Source organism: Mustelus asterias, unplaced genomic scaffold (genome assembly GCF_964213995.1).
Source record: "Mustelus asterias unplaced genomic scaffold, sMusAst1.hap1.1 HAP1_SCAFFOLD_35, whole genome shotgun sequence".
NCBI classification, from domain to species: Eukaryota; Metazoa; Chordata; class Chondrichthyes; order Carcharhiniformes; family Triakidae; genus Mustelus; species Mustelus asterias.
Window position 1 is genome coordinate 917,672 of NW_027590117.1, and position 25,163 is coordinate 942,834.

A 25,163-nucleotide genomic window follows, 5' to 3' on the forward strand; every position below is an offset into this window, starting at 1 on the left:
CCTCGAAGATCATCCCTCAGCCGACTATGCTCCAGAGAAAGAAATCCCAGTCTATCCAGCTCTCCTTATAACTCAAACCATCAAGTTCTGGTAGCATCCTAGTAAATCTTTTCTGTGCTTTCTATATTAGGGTGACCAGAACTGTACACAGTATACCAAATGTGGCCTTACCAATGTCTGATACAACTTCAAAAGACGTCCCAACTCCTGTATTCAATGTTCTGACCAATGAAACCAAGAATGCCGAATACCTTCTTCACCTCTCTGTCCACCTGTGACTCCACTTTCAATGAGCTGTGAACATGTACCCCTAGATCGTTTTGTTCTATACTCTCCCCAACGCCCTACCATTAACTAAGTAGGTCCTGCCCTGATTCAATCTGTGAAAATGCATCACCTTGCATTTATCTAAATTAAACTCCACTGTACCACTGATAGGGGGATCCATAAAGCCCAATCCAAATTGTCATCCACAATCAGATCATCACTGTGTCAATCCCACAGTACTGCAGCCTTACCTCCAAATTAAATATCAGATAAAACTGACAGATGGTTTTCGGTTTAAAATTAGACAATTAACCTTAATAATGCACTCTGAGATTCGAGATCAATACCAGTCATATCACCCACATCAGGGGTTTAGAAGTTACTGTACTAATCCTCATAGTGAGTCCTCACAAATATATTCGATACAACTCCAAATCTGAAGTACAGATTCTCAGATTGGGATATTCTGAAAGCTCGTCTAACCTGGGATACAACTCAGATTCCAGTTGAAAACTCACCCAGATTATGAAACTAAGAGTTGCAATATCAATTTGATGACTATGAACTGAAATATAAATTATTAACTCATCCTAAATCCTCACTCACATTGGGCCAGATGGAAGACACTGTCAAATTCCAGGTTGGACTCCATTTTGTATTCATGTCAAAATTCTTATTCGGAATCCGACTGAGTGTCACAGATCAAATCAAGGTGAACAACCTGAGTGAAACCTGCATAGCAATCCAGTATCAGATTGAAGGATACATTATCTTTCACAATTGTGTTCACACTGACAGAGATTTAATGCTGGACCGAAGCTCACTCACATTGTTTTTTTAAAACCTACTGCATCAGTGGCCTGTTTCTGTGCTGGAAAGTTATTTGGAATTAATCCAAACTTATAAATAGCCCCAGGGACTGAATGTGATTTAATTCATCCCAAACTAACACGAAATAGCAAAGACTGATAAATAAGAGAATCGTTCTCAATCACGTGTTCAGTGTCAGGAGCTGAAAAATACAGGCTGTTCACTGCACTCACTCACTGGAGCTGTCATGAATGATACGATAAACATGACACACACCAATTGTATCACTGAGAGATTTGGAAAGAATCCCAGTCTCACATTGAGTAATGAATACAAATGGACTATCAGAGAGAGAGAGAGAGAGAGATGTGACTGAAAAATCTCAACTGAAACCATCAGTTTAAACAGCAGTATAGACTTGCAAACATAATGAGTTCCGCTGATAGGTACAGCATTAAGCTGATGTTCTACAAACAGTACCAGGGAACATAAAGCATATGTTTCACAAACAGCACCAGGGGACTTAAAGGTATTAATTATTCCAACATTTATATAAAATTATCACAGACATAGAGAGGCATTGACAGATCTAGAATGATCCCACACTCACACACTTCATGAGTGTGAGACACCCTCAGAAAAAACGCCAGACAATTTCAGATACAGAATGGTACCAGATCCTGAAACAAGTGAATTAATTCTAACACTGATTGTGTGACTTGGGCAACTCATATCTACGGGGATGCAGTGAATCATAGGGACAAATCGTACCATATACACCACCAGGCAGGTCACTACTGCACAATATGATTCTGCAATGGGACAACTTGACTAAACAATCCCGATTGTGCTCAGAATTACACTGACAATGGGACCAGAAAAGCAGATTTTTAAAAAAATGATCTCCCAGTTAAGACGGAGGTGAGGAGGAACCTTTTTGATCAGTTGTTTTTATTTCATTTTGTGCATTCTTCAGATTCGGGCATTGCTGGTTTGGTCAGGATTTATTGCTCATCTGAACTGCATGCTTCGACTGCTGGCATCAATGTCATGCAGGTACACCCACAGTGCTGTTTGGGGGGAGGGGGTGGGGTAGTTGGAATGCAAACTCCCTGGATTCTTATCTGCTGACGCTGAAGGAATGACAATATATTTCCAAGTCCGGATAGTGAGTTGTATGGAGGGAAAATTCCAGGTGGTGTTGTTCTGAAGTGTCTGCTGCCCTTTTCCTTCCAGGCCATAGTCAAGGTGGGTTTGGAAGGTGCTGTCAAATGAGCCTTTGTGAATTCCTGCAGTGCATCTTTTGGATAGTGCACACCTCTCTCCCTTTTTGTCGGTGTTGGAGGGATTGAATGTTTGTGGATGGAAGCAAATTAAGTCAGATATTTTGTACTGGATGGTGTCAAACGGCTCGTGTTGTTGAAGTTGCATTTACCCAGGCAAGCTATGTCTGGAAACCAGATATTCTAGTTTCCTTCCACAGTCCAAAGATGTGCAGGCTGGGTGGACTGGCCATGCCAGATTGTGCCTACTGTCGTAAGAAGTGCAGGTTAAGTAGATTAGCGGGGTGGATGCGTGGGGCTGTGTGTACAGAGCCTGAGTGGGATGCTCTGTCGGAGAGTTGGTGCAGCCTCGATGGGCCCCATGGCCTTCTTCAGCGCTATAGGGATTCTATGATTTTTGGGTCATTTCTCTGTGTCATAAATGCCCTGAGATAAAAAGAGAAAACCTGTCTTTGTGGCATTTACAACAGTGAGCATGTTGCAAACTAAATTGTTTATTGCAGGCGAGATCTGATGAAAATAACTGTAGCCTGTAAAGAAATAGCAGTGATACTTGCGGGGAGCAGCAATTTTTTTTAACTGATCCTGAAAACGTAAATAGCAGAGAATGGTTTCGATCCATCGACCTCTGGGTTATGGGCCCAGCACGCTTCCGCTGCGCCACTCTGCTATCGATCAACAAGGTTCTGTTTATTATTGTTGCGCGAGAGCAAAACAAAAAAAATCACTTTTGTATTGCTGTTTAATGACAGCAAATGTGCCCAGCAGCTCCGCCTAGCGGCACAATTCCACCGTCTAAACACCAAGAATGGAACAATAACAGAAATAAACACAAAAACAGAGAGAGACTGTCAGAATACACAAGGCCACACACAGGCAAAGGAGAATGCACCGACTGATCATTTGTGTGATGTTTTCCTGAAAAGGTCAGCCATGATCTTATTGAATGGCGGAGCAGGCTCGAGGGGACAAATGGCCAACTCCTGCTCCAAGTTCTTAAGTTCTTCTTTGAATCCAATACTATTTAATTTTATTTTGCTCGCCATGGTTGGACCACTTCACCAGTTATGTTTTCGTGCCAGAAAGGAATGATGCAAGGAAAGAAGCAATTATTTATTAGTAACCACAATTAGTAAACACCACAATGAAGTTACCGTGAAAATCCGCCAATCACCACACTCCAGGGCCTGTTCAGGTACTGAGGTAGATTTTAGCATGGTCATTGCACCTAACCAGCACGTCTTTTGGACTGTGGGAGGAAATTGGTGTACTTGTAGGAAACCTGCACAAACACAGAAAGAACATGCAGACTCTGCACAGACAAGGACACAAGACCAGAATTGAACCCAGGTCACTGGAGTTGCGAGTCAGCAGGATAACCAGTGTGCCACCATGCCGCCCTTAAATGTGAGTAAATCTTGGCCCTCAGAATTTGTTTTCCAATAATTTCCTGTTATGTTTACGTTCATTGCATACAACTATGACTTAAATACTAGCCATTGCCTATCCACCGTCATGCCATTTGATGAATCTATTAATCCATAACCTATTTTAGCAAATTCACCCCTCATACCTTCCGAGGTTACTTTGTTTAGATTTAGGATTCCAGTTCAGGATTGGACCCTCAGAAGCACTTTCCCAGGGTAGAAGAGTCAATTCCCAGGGGGCATAGATTTAAGGTGCAAGGGGCAACGTTTAAGAGAGATGTACAATGCAAGTGTTTTTACACAGAGTGTGGTGGGTGCCTGGAACTCGCTGCTGGGGGAGGTAGTGGAAGCAGATAAGATAGTGACTTTTAAGGGGCGACTTGACAAATATATGCAGAAGATGGGAATAGAGGATTATGGTGTCCAGAATGGGAGGGGGTTTTAGTTCAGACGGGCAGCATGGTCGGTGATGGCTTGAAGGGCCGATGGGCCTGTTCCAGTGCTGTCATTTTCTTTGTTCTTTGTTGATGTTTATGGACTGATGGGAGGTCTTCCACAAAACAGTCACTCAATCTACCCAATGTAGAGCACATTGCAGTCACTCAATCGACCCATCATTAGCATTGAAAAATTGGACAAAAAAATGTTGAAAAAGCTATTTCTCCTGCATTGTATGTATCTAAACAATGAACTGTGACGAGAGATAATGCGACCTTCCATTCAAGAACTTCTGATATTTCTTCCCTTTCCTCAATGAATCTGTGGTCACTTGGGTAACAGTGATCATTGTATCACAAGCTTGATATTAGCAAGGAACAATCTAAAGGAGCACTTCTGAATGGGAAGAGGACTAACTTCAACGGGAGGAGCTGGGGTTGAGCGAGAGTAAAATGGAGCCAAAATCTGACAGGAAAAACTGTGACAGGACAATGGGTGATTTTTCAGGAGATGTTCCAGGTACGGACTTGGTACATTCCAATCAGGGTGAAAGGGAGGGGTACCAATGCCAGGGCTGGATGATGAGCAAGATAGAAAATGTAACGAAACAATGAAGAAGCCGCATGATGCATGTCAGAAGAATTCTTCAAGTGAGAACCGTTATAAAAAGAGAACAAGAAAATAAAGAACAGTACAGCACATGAAGAGGCCCTTCAGCCCACCAAGCCTACGCCGAACACGTTGTACTATCTAGACCATCCACCTGTACCCCTCTATTCTCCGCCTGTTCATATGTCTATACAGATAAGTCTTAAATGTCGCGAACATATCTGCCTCAACCAACTCACTTGGCAGTGCATTCCAGGCCTCCACCACCCTCTGTGTAAAAAACCTTCCCCGCACATCTCCACTTAACCTTTCCCCCCTTAGCTTGTACTTGTGCCCCCTTGTAATTGTCATTGTCAAAAAGCTTCCAACTGTTCACCCTATCTATATCCCTCATAATTTTATAAACTTCTATCAGGTCTCCCCTCAGCCTCCGTCTTTCCAGGGAGAACAATCCCATTTTATTTAATCTCTCCTTTTAGAGCTAATACACTCCATACCAGGCAACATCCTGGCAAATTTTCTGCACTCTTTCCAAAGCCTCCACATTCCTCTGGGAGTCTGGTGACCAGAATTGAACACAGTATTCCAAATGTAGCCAAATAAACATTTTATGTAACTGTGACATAATTTGCCAACTTTTATACCCGATGCCCCGTCCAATGAAGGCAAGCAAGTCATATGCTTTCTTCACCATCTTTTCCACCTGTGCTGCCACGTTTAAGGATCTGTGGATCTGGACGCCCAGATCTCTCTGGGTGTCGATACTCCTTACGGCTCTGCCATTTATTTTATAGCTCCCATCTGAACTGGACCGACCAAAATGAATTACCTCGCATTTGTCCGGATTAAATTCCACCTGCCATTTCTCTGCCCAATTTTCCAGCCTAGCTCTATCATGCTGTATTCTCTGAACATCTTCATCACTATCCCCAACTCCAATCTTTGTATCATCCGCAAACTTGTTAATCAGTTCAGCTACGTTTTCTTCCAAGTCATTTATATGTATTACAAACAGCAGAAAACCTGCGGAACACCACTAGTTACAGACCTCCATTCAGAAAAAACCCTTCCATCACTACCCTCTGTCTTCTGTCGTCAAGGCAGTTCTGAATCCATCTGGCTAGTTCAAACCGATCCCATGTGATTTAATCTTTTGTATCAGCCTGCGATGAGGGACCTTTTCAAATGCCTAACTAAAGTCAAGGTAGACAACATCCACAGCACTTCCGTCGTCAATCATTTTGGGCGACCTGATTGAGGTGTTTAAGATTGAGGGGAATGGACAGAGTGGATAGGGAGCAGCTGTTCCCCTTAGTTGAAGGGTCAGTTACGAGGGGACACAAGGTAAAAGTGAGGGGTGTGAGGTTTAGGGGGGAGTTGCGGAAAAATATTTTACCCAGAGGGTGGTGATGGTCAGGAATGCACTGCCTGGGAAAGTGGTGGAGGCGGGGTGCCTCACATCCTTTAGAAAGTACCTGGATGAGTAAATTGCATGCCATAACATTCAAGGCTATGGGCCAAGTGCTGGCAAGTGGGATTAGGTGCCCAGGTCAGGGCGTTTCATGCATCGGTGCAGACTTGATGAGTCGAAGGGCCTCTTCTGCACTCTAATATTCTGTGATACATGGCCTTACTACCCAAGCTTGAAAAGTTCTTTATTCACAGTTACTGTATTTTGTGTGTCATAATAAACTACAGAAATTTGGTTCATGTCTCAATAGTCAATTTGTTTATCCCACATAGAATTGTTGATATTTCAAAAGCGTTGCCTGATTCTACGGTGAATGCTGAAAATGCAGTGACTTTTGGAAAACCTGTCAGAAACATAGTGTGATTTCTATCTATGTATTGTCTGATGTTGTTGCTGTTCTTGTTTTTAATACTGTGACTGTACAGCAATAAAGATAAATAAATAAATGAGTCATGATCGAACTGAATGGTGGAACAGAGTCAATGCACCTTGTGGGGGGCCAAGGATAGATCCTTGGGGGATTCGGGAGGTAACAGCACAGGAGTGGGAAGAGAAACCATTGCGGGTGGTGTTGTGCTTACGACCAGAAAGAGAAGAATGGAACTGGGGAGTGCCATCTTACCCAGCTGAACAATCTCTCCACCTGTCCCCCACTATTGACATAGTTGACGGCACCATCCTGCTCCAATACCTTCCCACTGTCCGGTCAGTGTTCACAGCAGATGAAGATGTTAATGTACCTGACAACCTGAGGAAACTAATGATGAATGAAGGGCTGGGCCTCAGTAAACGAGTGTAGAGAAAGCTGGAGTTCTCAATCATCTTAATCTCGGGCGGCAGCTCCTCCATCTCAAAGAACAAAGAACAAAGAACAATACAGCACAGGAACAGGCCCTTCGGCCCTCCAAGCCCGCGCCGCTCCCCGGTCCAGGATTGAATCCTGAATCCAGGATCCCCACCCAATTTTCCAGCCTATCTACATACCAATATCCTATCCACCGAGCTGTCCCTCACAGCTACGATGCTTTGTTCATTACAACCTATTAACTTACCCCCACCCCCCCATTCCAGACCATGTGATCTCCAGGGAGAGGCGAAAACCCAGAGTGAAAAACCCCAGGGCCAATATGGGGAAAAAAAATCTGGGAAATTCCTCTCCGACCCCCTGAGGCGATCGAAACGAGTCCAGGAGATCACAATGGCCCCGATCGGAAAATGCTTCCCAACCCTAGTCATTTCCACTTCCACGAACACCATATGAATCCCCTGCCCCCGAGACAGGTTCCCAACTATCCGCAGTCTCACTCTGTACTGGCACCAGCAAGATGATCGTAGAATGAAGCCTTGAAACGAGAAACCAGGAACAATTAGCCCGCGCCGCTCCCTGGTCCAAACTAGATCACTCTTTTGTATCCCTCCATTCCCACTCCGTTCATATAGCTGTCTAGATAAGTCTTAAACGTTCCCAGTGTGTCCGCCTCCACCACCTTGCCCGGCAACACATTCCAGGCCCCCACGACCCTCTGTGTGAAATATGTCCTTCTGATATCTGTGTTAAACCTCCCCCCCTTCACCTTGAACCTATGACCCCTCGTGAACGTCACCACCGACCCGGGGAAAAGCTTCCCACCGTTCACCCTATCTATGCCTTTCATAATTTTATACACCTCTATTAAGTCTCCCCTCATCCTCCGTCTTTCCAAGGAGAACAACCCCAGTTTCCCCAATCTCTCCTCATAACCAAGCCCCTCCATACCAGGCAACATCCTGGTAAACCTCCTCTGTACTCTCTCCAAAGCCTCCACGTCCTTCTGGTAGTGTGGCGACCAGAACTGGACGCAGTATTCCAAATGCGGCCGAACCAACGTTCTATACATCTGCAACATCAGACCCCAACTTTTATACTCTATGCCCCGTCCTATAAAGGCAAGCATGCCATATCTCAATGTGTGTGGTGAGATCAGGCCATTCTGCTCAGTCAGGAACACCCGGACTGACTGCAAGAGAGAGAGAGGCTGCAATTAGAACCAAACAATGAGGGCGACACACTGAGAGTAACCAAGCCCTGGCCCCAGAACACAGTCATGATGTGGAGATGCCGGCGTTGGACTGGGGTAAACATAGAAACAGAGAAACCCTACAGTGCAGAAGGAGGCCATTCGGCCCATCGAGTCTGCACAGACCACAATCCCACCCAGGCCCTACCCCCACATATTTACCCGCTAATCCCTCTAACCTACGCATCTCAGAATTCTAAGGGGCAATTTTTAACCTGGCCAATCAACCTAACCTGCACATCTTTGGACTGTGGGAGGAAACCGGAGCACCCGGAGGAAACCCACGCAGACACGAGGAGAATGTGCAAACTCCACACAGACAGTGACCCGAGCCGGGAATCGAACCTGGGACCCTGGAGCTGTGAAGCAGCAGTGCTAACCACTGTGCTACCGTGCCACCCACTTCAGCGGTCACTTCCGCGGTCACGGGCATTCGGCCTCTGATATTCGGGTAAGCGTTCTCCAAGGCGGCCTTCGCGACACACGACAGCGCAGAGTCGCTGAGCAGAAACTGATAGCCAAGTTCCGCACACACGAGGACGGCCTCAACCGGGATATTGGGTTCATGTCACACTATTTGTAACTCCCACAGTTGCGTGGACCTGCAGAGTTTCACTGGCTGTCTTGTCTGGAGACAATACACATCTTTTTAGCCTGTCTTGATGCTCTCTCCACTCACATTGTTTCGTCTCTTAAAGACTTGATTAGTTGTAAGTATTCGCATTCCAACCATTATTCATGTAAATTGAGTCTGTGTCTTTATAAGCTCTGTTTGTGAACAGAATTCCCACTCACCTGAAGAAGGGGCTTAGAGCTCCGAAAGCTTGTGTGGCTTTTGCTACCAAATAAACCTGTTGGACTTTAACCTGGTGTTGTTAAACTTCTTACCGAGAACACAGGGCACTGGAAGATCCCAGTATCTCTCCCTGGCCTATGTAGAGTGAGGTTCTCTAACCCGGTGTGGCACTGCGCCCGACACAAGAACACAGGAAGATCCCAGTCTCTGATTGGTGTGACGGGGTTTGCAGCGCCGAGACTGGGGAGCTGCAGCGTGACATGTTTACACAGGAAGCCGCCATTCGAAACCCTGAGCTGCGGATTGACAGCCGGGCGGGGCGGGATTCCCGCTGCCAAAACCCTTCCCCCATCTGAAGCCCCGCCACCGGCTCAGGATCCGGGCCCGGGGACTGAAGCCACTGGCCGGACATTTACCGCCGCCCGGTGTCTGATGGGACCAGTGTGTACCCCCGCCCTCTGTCCAATCACAGCCACCGACCTGTGACCGACAGGTGAGACAACCAATCAGTAATTGAGTCATTTCTGTTATCCAATAGACGCTCTGCACTGATTGAGCTGCATCATCCAATCAGTGAGCTCAGTCTGTCTGAAATGTGCGCGAACAATGGAAATTACGTTTTAATTCTGACCAATAGCAGCGACATGCTTCAAACAACACCCGCCCACATCACGATTGACATCGGCCTGAACCATTCGAAGAACAGCCACTGTAACACATACACCAATCGGAATGCGGCGCTGTTGTTCGGCTCCAGCAGCGTCACTCCCAGCCCAGCGTCATTGCGTCATACAATTCGATTCGCGGATAAAGCCAATGAGAAATCAGACAGCTGGAGGCGGGTAAAAAATCCTTAAAGCGGAACCGCTATTAGAATTACCGTTGTACAACTCTAATTTACTGAGGATTGGTGAAAGTCAGAGCGTGAGAGAAGTAGAACTCGGGGGAAAGGAAGGAGGAAATAAATGTTGGAAACGCGATAGAAAGGAAGATGGAGGCAGTGAAGTTGAGAGAGGGAATTCTGGAGCTGAATCCCTGAAAATTGAAAGCAGAGCCATCACTGATGGAGTGAATCGATGATGTGGAGATGCTCTTTCTGGGGGTGTTTCCGAGTCAGGAATGGTGGAAATGATCTTTAGTTTTCTGCATGTTGCAAACTAAAGTCTCATCTGCTTCTCAGAAGGAATGCTCAGTGAGCTGGGGCTAAGTTTCTGAGTTAGCACACGCACAAGCTTTATCTGCAGCCTGGAGCTCAATGACTGAAGAGGGATTTTGTCTCTCTCATCAGGACGGTGCAGGTTGAACAGGTGCAGTGTTGCAGTGAGGAAAATGGAAAAGAGAATTGGTGCAATGACACAACCTTGTTTGGCTGCAGTTTTTCCTGAACGGGGGTTGTGTTGGTTCACTGGGTTAGGATCACTGACTGCATGTATTTGTGGAGTGTTTTAGGTTCATTTATTAACATCGCAAGTAGGCTTACATTAAAACTGCAATGAAGTTACTGTGGAAATCCCCTCGTCGCCACACTCCAGCTCCTGTTCGGATAAACTGTGGGAGAATTTAACATGGTCAATGCACCTCAGAAGTGCATTTTTCGGACTGTGGGAGGAAAATGGAGCACCCGGAGAACACTCACGCAGACACAGGGAAACGTGCAGACACTGCACAGATAGTGATCCAAGCCGAGAATCAAACCCGGGTCACTGGCGCTGTGAGGCAGCAGTGCTAACCACTGTACCAACATGGGGAGAAGATGGTGACACATGTCCGTGAGAAGCCAAGTCTGAGGATAAAAGCAAGAGTCATACAGTACAGAAGAGGCGCTTTGACCAATCAAGTCTGCACCAACAAACCTACATTAAATCTACAAGTATTCCTACCTTCCAGCACTTGGCTCGTAGCATTGAAAGTTATGACATTTCAAGTGTTCATCCACATACTTTGTAAAATTAGTGAGTTTTCCCACCTCTACTACCTTTCCAGGCATTGCAATTCAGACTCTGACCATGCTTTGGATGAAAAAATGTTTCTCTCAAATCCCCTCTCAACTTTCTGCCCCTCACCTTAAAATTCTGCTTCCTTGGAATCACCCCTGCAACTAAGAGGAACAGCTGCTTCCTATCCACCCTTTCCATAACCGTCATAATCTTATACACCTCAATCAGGTCTCCCCTCAGCCTTCTCTGCTGTAAAGAAAATGACCCGAGCCTATATAGTCTCTCTTCATCGTTCAAATTCTCCATCCCAGTCAACATCCTGGTGAATGGCCTCTGCACCCTCTCCAGTACAATCATATCCGTTCTCCAGTGATTTGACCAGAACTGCACTCAGTGCTCCAACTATGACCTCACCAAAGTTTTGTACAGCTCCAACATTGACTTGCTGCTCTGATAATCATACATTAATACTCCATCCCTCATGCTTCATGAATCCTCGCAACTCACAGAGTGAAAGGCTCTTTTGACATCAAAAAATACAATGTATGGCAGCTGGAGCTTTCCCTTGTATTTTCAGGGATCTAGGAATCAGTGGATCGTCAAGAGATAGAACGAAAAGAATATTTTCATAGTATTTATTCACATGGTACTAACATCAGGTTGCAGTAGTTATGAGCTGACTGCATGGCCTTGTGGATAAAGTGTCTGACTTTGGTGTTTGTAGTATTGATATCAGAAAATTGCAGGTTTGAGTCCTGTCACGGTCATTTCTGGTGGAGCTTCCTGGGAACCGATCTCCCACATCATATTAAATCCAAATTTTCTTCCAAACATTGCAGGGTGCTTTCTCAGAATGTACGTCCTTGCTATTTTGTGAATAAAATTTTAAAATAATCTTAGCTCTGAACAATTCCACAATATCTGTTTGATCTGGATAAATTATTGATGTTCCCAAGTAGAGCAAAATGCTTTGTATCGATTGGGTGTTTGAAATCCTGTGGAGGTAATTCTAATTTCCTCAGGAAGAGGTTTAATAATGAGCTGAATGAAGTGTTTTTGTTCACAGGAATGAAAGGTTATGTCACTGGGCTGGTAATACAAAGGCCCACACTGATCTTTGGAGGCATGGAGTAAGTCCCACCATGGCAGCTGGTGAAATTTAAATTCACTGATTTGATACACAGAATTATTGATCAAAAACAGAAACAGGAGTAGGCCATTCGGCCGAAATAAGTCTGGACTTGAAACCAAGCCTCAGAAATGGCGGCCTTGAAATTCCTGTTGATTGTTTTCCCACAGAAAACATCTTCACTGAACAACAGAGAACATTTCACACAACAAGAAACACCTTTGCAGAAGAGAAAAAAAAATTCAGCTCAAGATGGCTCATATTTACACAACCGGGAATCTGGTCAGACCCCATTTGGAATATTGTGAGCAGTTTTGGGCCCCATATCTAAGGAAGGATGTGCTGGCCTTGGAAAGGGTCCAGAGGAGGTTCACAAGAATGATCCCTGGAATAAAGAGCTTGTCGTATGAGGAACAGTTGAGGACTCTGGATCTGTATTCCTTCGAGTTTAGAAGAATGAGGGGGGATCTTATTGAAACTTACAGGATATTGCGAGGCCCGGATTAGAGTGGGCGTGGAGAGGATGTTTTCACTCGTAGGAAAAATTAGACACAGAGGGCACAACCTCAGGCAAAAGGGACGATTCTTTAAAACAGAGGTGAGGATGAATTTCTTCAGCCAGAGCGTGGTGAATCTGTGGAACTCTTTGCTGCAGAAGGCTGTGGAGGTCAGGTCATTGCGTGTCTTTAAGACATAAGTAGATAGGTTCTTGATTAATAAGGGGATCATGGGTTATGGGGAAAGGGCAGGAGAATGAGGATGAGAAAAATATATGATTGAATGGTGGAGCAGACTCAAAGGGCCAAGTGGCATAATTCTGCTCCCATGTCTTATGAATATATTTACACAACAAGGATGAATTTGACACAACCACAGCAAAGATCTGTCAACGGCAGAGACACAGTTTCACAACAGAGACAACAGTTACACAGCAGAGAGTTCAGTTACACTTACATGAAATACATTTTAAAACAAGGTCTATCTTTGTGTAACAGAAAATCCCTTTTCAAACATAATCAATTTTTCCATCTCAGTATCTTGTTGGTTTGTTCGGTACCTTCTCTGTCTATCGCTCTGTGTGTGTCCTGATAATCTCTTACCGCTTCTCTGTGTGTCTTTCTCTGTCTGTTTGATTCGGGCTGATGTTAAGTGTTATTGTCCAGCCAGGGTGCGCTTCCCAACACGTGGGTCTTGTTTGAAATAAAAATACAATGAATAGTTTCCTTTCACCCGCGCAACAGGAATAGACAGGAAGCGACAACGTTTCGGGTCAGAGTGGCTGGACCCATAACCCAGAGGTCGATGGATCGAAACCATCATCTGCTATCATGTTCTCACGAACATCAAATCGTAACATTCGGCTGCTGCCCAAAAGCAAATCTGGGTTTTCTCGACAGTAAATTTGTTTCATCATCTTGATTTTCATTAACGGGGAACACAGCGCATATGTCCCAGGTTCACAGGAAGTAGTGTCACAACACCAGATGAAAGTCCAACAGGTTTATTTGGTAGCATGAGCTTTCGGAGAGTTGTCCTTTCATTAAATAACTGTTTAGCTCAGTTGGTTGGATAGCTTATTCAGCCAAAAACAGGGGATCAATTCCTGTGTCGGTTGAGATTCTCCTTAGCCTTGCTCCTCTCCTGAGGTGTGAATCATCCTATTAAATCACCACCCGTCAGCTCCCTCCTTTGATGACCCATAGAAACATCCGAGTCTGTGGACCTTGCTTATATTTGCAAGCAATGAACAACTCACAACTCTGACACATTGTTTCAGATATAAAACTGTGCAAAAACAAAACTGAGCATGCGAACCGGAAGCATCCCTAAAATACCATTTCTACCATCGTTTTGAAATTTGTCATTTCGGGAACAATTGCAAACAATCAACTTTACCAAGATATCAATTTTACCCAGATACAAAATCCGACGTAGAAAAGCTTCATGAGCCTGACGTGATTTGAACACGCAACCTTCTGATCTGGAGTCAGACGCGCTACCGTTGCGCCACAATCTCAGACTGCTTGCTGCATTTTACATCCGGGTTATGTTCGGTGAATTCAAAATCAAACTGGGAACAGGGAATGGAACTGTCTCCCTCTTTACTTTCTGTGGTAACACAGCGAATGGAAGAGTAGCAGCGAACCGGATGAACAAGAAAGCAGCAACATAGCATTATCCTGCGGGAGAAATATGTTCTTTGTTACGAGTGTTAAAACACCCTGGTTTGGTGAGAAGTCAAAAGAGAAAACGCCAGAAAATCTCAGCAGGTCTGGCAGCATCCGCAAGGAGAGAAAAGAGCTGACATTTCGAGCCCTTTGTCAAAGCTTGGTGCGAAGTTATTGCGTGACGAGGTGGCCGAGTGGTTAAGGCGATGGACTGCTAATCCATTGTGTTCTGCACGTGTGGGTTCGAATCCCATCCTCGTCGGTGATGCATTTGCTCTGACCCCCGAACTGATGGTTCGTTCACAGATGAAGTTTGAACACACAGGCTTGAGAGAATAGTCCAGAACAATTCCATAATTCTCGTGCGATGAGAAACTCGATCTGACAGTCAATTCAAATCAGGACACCAGCTTTGGACACGAGTTTGCCACCATGTAAACATGTGGCTTCAGAAGCTCCAAAGCAGACGCCAGTGGCAGATTGTGTCTTTCCAGAATCGGCAGGTCAGCCATGAAAATTAGTGCTATATTAGCTGGTTTGGCCATGCTAAATAGCCCCTTAGTGTCAGGGGGATTAACATGGTAAACATATGGGGTCACGGGGATACAATCTGGGTGGGATTGTTGTCGGTGTAGGCTTGATGGGCCGAATGTCCTCCAAGTTCGAGGCGGAAGTTTCGCTTCTCTGAGAAGATTGACACACCAGTTCCTAATTTCTTCAAATTTTACCCAGAAAGCTGACTCCGATGAGATTCGGACATTTCACAAGACAATGACGAGCAGTCTAACATGCTGGTACCCACTGCCGCAAACCGGTCCACAGCAGACGCCATTTCCCTGGCCCTGCACTCAACCCTGGAACACCGAGATAACAAGGATACCTCTGTCAGACTCCTATTTATTGACTACAGCTCAGCCTTCAACACTATTATTCCCAGGAAACTCATCTCCAAACTCTGTGGCCTGGGCCTCAGCACCCCCCTCTGCGACTGGATCCTGAACTTCCGAACTCACAGACTTACCTTGAATGGACTTACTTTGCATGAAGTTGATCTTTCTCTCCACCCTAGCTATGACTGGAACACTACATTCTGCACTCTCTTGTTTCCTTCTCTATGAATGGTATGCCTTGTCTATATAGTGCACAAGAAACAATACTTTAACAATACTTTTTCACTGTATGTTAACACATGTGACAATAATAAATCAAATGAAATCAAATCAAAAATGCTATTCTTTGTGCCACAGAGACATTGCTGCAGCAGCTATTCCCCGTTCCCATGTGGGAATTTCTGATGTCGTCGAACAGACAGTTGAAAAGTTCAGCAATTGGGCAGCGATTACATTTCAAAAATACTTTATCATCAGTAAAATATTTTGGGACGTCCTATGGTTGTGAAAAGAGCTACAGAAATTCCAGTCGAACTTCGAAAGGACACAGACAGGTTGGTGGAATGGGAGGACATGTGGCAGATGATGAATGAAGTGATTCATTTTGGTGGGAATAACACAAAGCGACAATATAAAATAAAGGATTTAATTCCAAAAGGGGGTGCAAGAACAGCAGGACATATTTGGACATGTGTATATGTCATTGAAGGTGGCAGGACAGTTTTTAAGAGCCGTTAATAAAACATACAGTATCCTCCAGTTTATAACTGAAAACAAGAAGTTTATACAAATTTACGGCAAAGAAAATGCAGATGTGCTGTTAGATATTCTCAGCCTTGCCCCTCGCCTGAGGTGTAGTAATCCTGAGGCTAAATCAACACCATTAAGCTCTCCCTGTTGAGATGGAGAACAGCGGATGGTCATTTGGGGTTATGGTAACTTTACCTTTATATCTGTGCCATATTCAGAATATGTTTTGCATTATCTGCTGATTTTCGAGGATTGGGATCTTTCTGATTCTGTTGGTAGAACTGTGCGTGTACAAGCAATTTGTTCTGGCGGTCAGCTCCCGGAACAGTAAACTAGTTTGGAATCCATTCTGTATTTGCAAACTCTGGGATTGTAAACGAGTTGATGGATCTCCTCATTCTGAATCTTCAATGCATTTTTTCAGCGTCGCTGACTGGGCTTGCATTTTTAAAAAAATTAATTCATGGGACGTGGGTGCCACTGGCTGACCAGTATTTATTGCCCAACTCTAGTTGCCTGCGGGCAATTGAGAGTCAACCACATTGCTGTGGCTCTGGAATCACATGTCGGCCAGACTGTGTAAAGACGGCAGATTTTGGTCCCGAGAGGACCAGATAGATTAATACAACAATCGACAAAGGTTTCATAGTCATCAGGAGATCCTTAATTCCACATATTTTTTATTGAATTCAAATTCCACTGCCTTGTCAGGATTTGAACCCGGGTCCCCAGAATACGAGCTCAGTTTCAGATTTCAGCGATGATACCACAAGGCCAAGGTCTCCAAATTTCCTTTGAACTGAGTGGCTTGGGAGGCCACCTCCGGGGGCCTACAACATTGTTGTGGGTCGGGAGTTGTATGTAAGCCAGTCCAGGTAAGAATTCCTTCCCTGAAGAGCATTAGTGCTTTGGTTGTCTTTTTTTTACGAACGTTGATTCAAAACCATTAATTCCAGATATTTTTATTGATTTTGAATTTCGCCATCTGTCGTGGTGGGAGATGTGTGAGTGTTGGTCTGTGAGAGCTTGTGTGGGTGTGTGTGTGGGTGTGAGAGAGAGAGAGAGTGATGGAGATTCACTCATTTTCAGTGAATGTGAATTAACCCCTTATATTCATACATGGACACGGTGATCCCCTTGCCCTTGCGAATTCCTAAGAAGTAATTATACCACTGATATCCGTTGTCGTAGCGTCTGCATGGTTTCCCCAATGTACTATGCCTCGGGACATCCTTTCCTGCAGCGTATCAGGTACCTGCAGACGCTACGACAACGGATGAATGAACACCGCTCGACAATCACCAGGCAAGACTGTTCTCTTCCTGTGGGGGAGCACTTCAGCAGTCACGGGCATTCAGCCTTCGATCTTCAGGTAAGCGTTCTCCAAGGCGGCCTTCACGACACACGACAGCGCAGAGTCGCTGAGCAGAAACTGATAGCCAAGTTCCGCACACATGAGGACGGCCTAAACCGGGATGTTGGATTTATGTCACATTATCAGTAACCCCCACAGCTTTCACCCTGATCTTGCAGAATCTTACTAGCTGTTCTGTCTGGAGACAATACACATCTCTTTAGCCTGTGTTTAATGTTCCCTCCACCCACATTATCTGTACCTTTAAGACCTGGCTGGCTGTAGAGATTTGCATTCTAATCAGTATTCTGTAACTTGATTTCTGTGTCTCTGTGCACTGTTGGAGAACAGATTTTCACTCCATCTGACGAAGGGGCAGCGCTCCGAAAGGTTATGGTATTTGCTACCAAATAAACCTGTTGGAATTTAACCTGGTGTTGTGAGACTTCTTACTGTCCTTTCCCTCTGCCTGACATGATGATTCTTCACTCAGATCTCTGTACAATATGAGAGGAAATCTTTCAGGCTCCTTTTATACAGCCCGCCCCGACCTGACTGAGGAAGGCGGAGTGAGAGAGCAGAGAGGGGAGGAGACAGAGTTAAGAATAAACACAGAGCGGGAGGGAGGAAGAGAGCCGGACTGACACACACGCACAGAACGGCCCCTGATCTTTCAGCTCCACCTCCAGTTTCTGCAACCGCCAATTTCAACCCGTTTATTAACAATGGAAGTGAAACACAGCTCCCCACACAAACCCGTCACAAACAAGTGTTTCCACAAACCTGCAACTTTGAAATATGGAATCAAAGAGAAAATGCTGCAAATAATCAGCAGCTCCGGCAGCTTTTGTGAAGAGAGAGAGAGACAGAGTTAACGTTTCGGGTCGTGACTTTGTTCTTTTGTGTTTTTAAACCTGGTCCGTAATAATTCCCAGTCAGTCATATTCCGACCTAAACACAGTCGTTCTATAGCAAGAATCTTCCTCCGCAACATCCTCACACACATCTGCTTCTCGCTGTTTGCAAACACTTTATTGAAGCTGCTTGGGGCAATCTCCTGTGTTAAAATTAAGGGAGTCAGGATGGCCGAGCGGTCTAAGGCCGCAGTCTCCTCTGGAGGCGTGGGTTCAAATCCCACTCCTGACATTGATGTTTGGCTAAGAATTGCCGTCTCACAGCGCCAGGCACCTGGGTTCGATTCCCGGCTGAGGTCACTGTCTGTGTGGAGTTTGAACATTCTCCCTCGGCTTTCTCCGGTTTCCTCCCGCACACCAAAGTGCGTGTTTGGTTGACTGGCCATGCTAAATTGCACCGGAGTGTCGGGGAGTAAATAGGGTCATGGGGATCCTGACTGGGTGGGATTGAGGTCGGTGCAGACTCGATGGGACGATTGGCCTCCTTCTGCACTGCAGGGATTCGGTTAAAAATGAGGCGCGAATGCGGTGTTTAGCCGCCAGTGTTACTGAATCTACCAGACATCTTTATTATGAGAGAAAGTGGCGATTGAGCAAATGAAATTCAGCCTCTACTCTGTTTCGCTTTAGTCTGAATTTGAAATGATCTCTATTGAGAATGAGCCGGGCCGCGGGACAGGAATCATTTTCTTGCGGGATCAGCTCTTTCCTGAGAGATGTGGGTGGCTCTGAGAAGAGCCTTTGGGTTCAGAGGTTTACAATTTGCTCGGGTTGTTTCACTTCTTTCCTGACGCTTTCTTCGCTTTTGCTGCTTTCACTTTGGGTTTGGCCTTCCATTTAGTCACTTTTTTGACAGACTTTCCGCCCGTCACCTTCTTCACAGGAGACTTTTTCTTCAGGGCTGCTTTCTTCACCGCCTTTTTTGGAGTTGCCGCCTTCTTGCTGCTTGTTTTCTTCACTGTTGATTTCTTCACTGGAGTTTTCTTTGCTGCGGGTTTCTTGGCTGCGGATTTCTTGGCTGCTGCTTTCTTTGTTGTCACCTTCTTAGCCGCTGTTTTCTTTACTAAAGATTTCTTGGCTGTTGGTTTCTTCACCTTCTTTCCCATTTTCCCCGGGCTTTCCTTCTGAGCGAGTTTGAAGGAGCCGGAGGCGCCCTGTCCCTTTGTCTGCACCAGAGAGCCTGTCTCCACCTTCATCTTGATAGTTAACCTGATCTGGGAGACGCGCTTCCCCACATCCACTCCACTGCCAGCCAAAGCTTTCTTTATCGCGGCCAGGGACATCCCATTGCGATCGCTGCATCCCGCCACAACCGTGAGGATCTGCTCGCCCAACTTGGGACCGGTTGCCGCAGGTCGGGGAGCCGCCTTCTTCTTCTTGGGAGACTTCACTTGAACGAGAGCGGCTGGAGGAGCCGTTTCGGCGGCTGCAGTTTCAGTCATATCCGGGAATGTGTGGAAAATCTGTGTGACAGTCAGAACTGGATCCGAAATGAAGCCAGTGGTGGCGGCACAGAGCAACTTAAAGGCAGAGAGCGGACGGAGCAGAGACAAGCTGCTGTCAGCTCCCGGCTCCTCCAGCCTCTCTGTGTTTCTCTCTCCTCACAAACTCTCCCATTGCAATGAAATTCCGCCTCTCCAGAGATCCAGCTCACATCCTTCATGTCTCGGACACACGAATGTTTGCTGTTGAAAAGGTTTAACTCCAAATGAGAACTCCATTTTCCACTGAAACCCGTTTTACTGCTGCACTGATCGCGCTCTCACACGCGATAGCTGACATGTTCTCTACTTTTCCACTGAAATCTTGAATTTAGCGAACCATTTGCCTTGAAATCTCACTTTGGGGCTCAGCAGGGGGATTAAGGGAATCTTTGATTGGAAAATTGTTTTATTTTACACAAGAGAGACTCGGTGATCTCATGATCAGAACAGACACACAAACACAGTTGGATTCGTCTGACTCCCCCGTCCCTTTCATACACTCTCTCTTACACAATATTCACACCTACACATTCACAGGACAAAACCTTTACCAACTGTAAGGTCCCAGGACGGAATTTCTCCTCCTTTTAGCCTTTGCTCTGTATCCCGGGGGCGTCGTTATTTTTTTTCGCCTCGGTACCTGTTAAACACTCTGAAGCCCGCTCCCCGCAGATTGTCTTTGAATTCATTCATGGAATGTGAGTGTCGCTGTCTGGGTCAGCATTAGTTGCCCATCCCTAATTGCCCTTGGGTAGGTGGTGATGAGCTGCCTTCTGGAACCGCTGCAGTCCATGGGGTGTATGGCCACATCTGTAAACCAGATTCTGCGGCAACAGACAGTTATATCTGTTTTTTCAGTTATTATAGCGGTTGCAGACATCATTGTGTTTCTTTAGGGTGAAGATACAAATTAACTGCTCTCGGAGTCTCTCAATTTTCCTGTTTTATTTGTTTTTCCTGCACTGAAAGGTAACAGTAAATCACAACCTCAACAACCAGTGACAGCCTGTTAAATATTCATCCCCCACTCGCTGATAATGGAGTTTCTGACAGTGGCAGACATGTTCTGACCATCCTCCGATTGGGCCCGAAGGTGACGAGATTCACTGTCAGAGCTGGGCTTTCAGACTGAGGGGGTGGCAGAGCAAGGTGAGTGATGATGGTGACTGTGCGAACATTTGACCAAGGGTCAGTTCCTGGCCATCACAGTGGTAATTCATTTAATTATCTATCGCAGGTCAGAACAGTAGGTGGGCACTCGTAAAATAAAATTGACTAAAAATTCTCATCATCGCTGTGTTTCTAATGGAAAATCCACATTCAATTTGCTTTCAGCTGAAATGTTGTTTTAATGAAATTAAAGGCCTCAAAACTAATCAATGAGTTCTCAGTCAGAAACAATAGTAAAAAGAAAGGTGGCCTAAACTGTCCAGAACTATGAGACAAGCCAAGTTCAGTTTACAAACTGTGCTATGGACACATCTGGTATCTGATGAAATCAGCAACTCAGGAAGTTCAGTAATTATAACTAATGAAAATAACGGTTGTTTAAGCAGAGTGAGCGATGGTGGTATAGGGGTGAGCATAACTGCCTTCCAAGCAGATGACCCAGGTTTGATTCCTGGCCAATGCATTGGTCATTTATTTTGAACCTTATCCACGGCCTCTTAAGTTTTAAACTGAGGGGACAAAAACAGGGCGAACGAAACATTTGACAGGAATGAAATAAAATGCAGATACCTTTTTCATTTTTTGTTCGGACATAATTCTTTTTTAATGAAAAATATTGGAAGAGAAAATCAAGTCTCTGACCGAATGAATGAATTTTCAGCCAGACACAAAGACTCAAAGTAAAAGTAGAGGAACAAATTTCAGCTCCCACACTGTGTGTTGCGCAATCCTGGTGCCTGATGAAGTTAATATGAACTTTACTGAGGTGGTTACATTATTCTGACCAATAAGATCTGCCAAAAGATAAAATACTGGAAAATCTCAGCAGGTCTGACAGCATCTGTAAAGAAAGAAAAGAGCTGACGTTTCGAGTCCAGATGACTCTTTGTCAAAGCTTTGACAACGGGTCGTCTGGACTCGAAACGTCAGCTCTTTTCTCTCCTTACAGATGCTGCCAAACTTGCTGAGATTTTCCAGCATTTTCTCTTTTGGTTTCAGATTCCAGCATCCGCAGTGATTTGCTTTCATTTGTTAAATAAGCAGCTGCTGTGGCCGCGTGGTTAAGGCGTTGGATTTGAAACCCGATGGGGTTTCTCCGTGCAGATTCGAGCCCCGCTGCCAGCGAGTGTGATTGGAAATGTATGCTTTAGACAGCCACAGAGTTGCAAATCCTATTTTTTTGGAAAGAATTATTTGGATCTCCAGCATGCTTTCAGCTACATAACAAGAAGGTGAGCTTGGAAAGGACACCTGAGTGTCCTCCGTCTGGCAAGGACAAGATAGGCCGAATGGATTCCTTCTGAGCTGTTACATTTCTCTGGTTCTTTCTGAGGTGACATGAGGAAAATCAAAGCATGAGCAGAATGACAAAGGCATCAACAGGGGTACAAGGACAAAACAAGGTCTCACGTCAGAGGAAGATTTTTATTAATGACACACAGAACATAAGAAATACATTTATTTAATTGAGCTGGATCCTGGAAGATGAAACAAACTTCGAACCAATCAGTGCCTACCTGAGAACTGGCAAGGAATATGGCTGACATTGATACGGTTCATAGTGAATTTGTTTATAGAATAATAGAATCATGCAGTACAGAAGAGGCTCTTCGGCCCATCGAGTCTGCTCTGACATAGAAGAAGCATCTGATCTCCAATCAAATCGCATCCACCACCACTTGACCCATAGGCCTGAATGTTATGATATGCCAATTGCTGAACACATACTTTTAAAGGATGTGAGGCAACTTGCCTCCATCACCGTCCAAGGCAAGGCATTCCCGACCGTCACTACCCTTGGGTAAAAATGTTTTTCCGCACATCCACCCGAAACATCCTGCCCCTCACATTGAACCTCTGTCCTCTTTTTACTGACCCTTCAACCAAGGGGAACAGCTGCTTCCTATCCGCTCCGTCGATGCCCTCATAATTTTGTACAACTCGATCAGGTCCCCCCTCAGTATTCTCTGCTCTCAAGAAAACAATCCAAGCCTAGCCAATCTCCCTTCAGAACTTACATGTTCCATCCCAGACAGCATCATGGTGAATTTCCTCTGCACCCCCTCCAGTGCAATCACATCCTTCCTATCTTGTGGCGACCAAAACTGCACACAGTACTCTAGCTGTGGCCCCACCAAAGTTCTTTGCAACTCCAACATGACATTTTATTGCAGTCGATGCCCCGATTGGTAAAGACAAGTGCCCCATATGTTTTTTTTTCACCATCCTACTAACATACCTTTCTACCTTCAGAGATATGGACAAACACGCCAATGTCCCTATATTCCACAGAACTTCCAAGTGCCATGCCCTTCATTGAATACTTCCTTGCCAAATTATTCCTTCCAAAGTGTGTTACCTCACATCTTTCGGGGTTAAATTCCATCTGCCACTTATCCGCCCGTTTGACTATCCTGTCTATATCTTCTTGCAGACGAAGAAACGCAGCCTCCCTTTCACCACTCAGCCAATCTTTATGCCATCTGCAAAGTCACTCATCCTACCCCGTCATTTATATTAATGATTTGGATGAGAATTTAGGAGGCATGGTTAGTACGTTGGCAAATTACACCAAGCTTGGTGGCAGAGTGGACAATGAAGAAGGTTACCTCAGATTGCAGTGGGATCGTGATCAATTGAGTCAATGGGCCAATGAATGGCAGATGGAATTTGATTTAGATAAATGTAAGGTGATGTATTTTGGTGGATTAAACCACGACAAGACCTATTCAGTTCATGATAAGACGTTGGGGTGAGTTATAAAACAAAGAGATCTCGGGGTACAGGTTCATAGCTTCTTGAAAGTGGAGTCACATGTGGACAGGGTGGTGAAGAAGACATTCGACATGCTTGGTTTCAGTGGTCAGAACATTGAACATGGGAGTTGGGACATCTTGTTGAAATTGTACAAGACATTCGTAAGGCCACGTTTGGAATACTGTGTACAGTTCTGGTCACCCTATTATGGGAAGGAAGGATATTAAACTAGAAAGAGTGCAGATAAGATTCATTAGGATGCTACCAGGATTTGATGGTTTGAGTTATAAGGAGGGTCTGGATAGACTGGAACTTTTTTTTCCCCTGGAGCACAGGAGATCTAGAGGTGATATAAAGAGGCCTATATCATAATGAGGAAATAGATAAGGTAGATAGCCAACAGCTTTTCCCCACAATAAGGGAGTCTAAAACGAGAGAACATAGGTTTACGATGAGAGGGGAGGGATACAAAAGGGTCCAGAAGGGCAATTTATTTCACACAGAGTGGTGTGTGGAACGAGTTGCCAGAGGTAGTAGAGGCGGGGTTTGTCTTTTAAAAAGAATTTAGACAATTACATGGGTGAGCTGGACATAGAGGGATATGGACCAAACACGGGCAATAGGGACGAACTTAATGGCAAAAATTGGGCGACATGGACATGTTGTGCCGAAGGGCCTTTTTCCATGCTGTGAACCTCCATGACTCGATTTATTGACACAAACAGCAAATCCAAATTATTTTTCCCTGCTGCCAACTCCTGGCTGAACGCAAGTTGTGCAACAAGGTCACGATTCAATCAAACCTTCATAGATTGGAGTGAAATAACATCAACATGGTTCTGACCGATTAACATGATTGCAAAACATGATATTAATCAAATTCCATGTCCCAAGGATCTGCTTTCTGATTGGGCGACCCTGCTCGGTGTGAGCCGTTCTGGGAGTTTTACACTTTCCGATAGATCCGATATATCGGGGTGATCTATCGGAAAGTGTAAAACTCCCAGAACGGGAATGTCGGTTATATAATTCTCTGAGCTGTGATTTCTCTGCCACTTGATTGCTTGTGTATTCGTTCTATAAATACAGAGGGGGTGACAGAGCCAGTTGGTGTTGTGGTGACTGTGCAAGCATTTGACCAAGGGTCAGTTCCTGACCCAGAGTTTTGACTTATTTAATTGGCTATCTCTGGTCAGAACAGAAGGGGGACACTCCTAAAAAAAAATCATCAAATATTCTCATCATCCATGTGTTTCTAACATAAAATCCAGCTTCAATTTCCGTTCAGTGGAAACTTTGTTCAAATGAACTGCAAATCTAATCAGAGTTATCAGTCAGAAACAACAGCAAAAAGGTGGCTCAAACTGTCCAGAGAAACGAGACAAGCGAAGTTCAGGTTAAAAAAATGGGCCAAGGACACACCTGGTTTCTGCTGAAATCAGCAACTAAGGT

At 45.0% G+C, this 25,163-nt stretch overlaps 1 protein-coding gene and 3 non-coding genes across 4 annotated transcripts in view; 2 read left to right on the forward strand and 2 right to left on the reverse strand.

The window, feature by feature from the left end:
• The window catches only part of LOC144482317 (uncharacterized), a 474,174-nt gene that overhangs the window by 202,312 nt on the left and 246,699 nt on the right, over window positions 1-25,163 (forward strand). The gene's annotated exons all lie outside the window — the stretch shown is intronic.
• trnam-cau (transfer RNA methionine (anticodon CAU)) lies at window positions 2,959-3,030 on the reverse strand. The gene has a single exon. It is a non-coding gene; the product is annotated as a tRNA-Met (tRNA).
• Window positions 14,170-14,241, reverse strand: trnaw-cca (transfer RNA tryptophan (anticodon CCA)). The gene has a single exon. It is a non-coding gene; the product is annotated as a tRNA-Trp (tRNA).
• Window positions 14,573-14,654, forward strand: trnas-gcu (transfer RNA serine (anticodon GCU)). Its single transcript has one exon. It is a non-coding gene; the product is annotated as a tRNA-Ser (tRNA).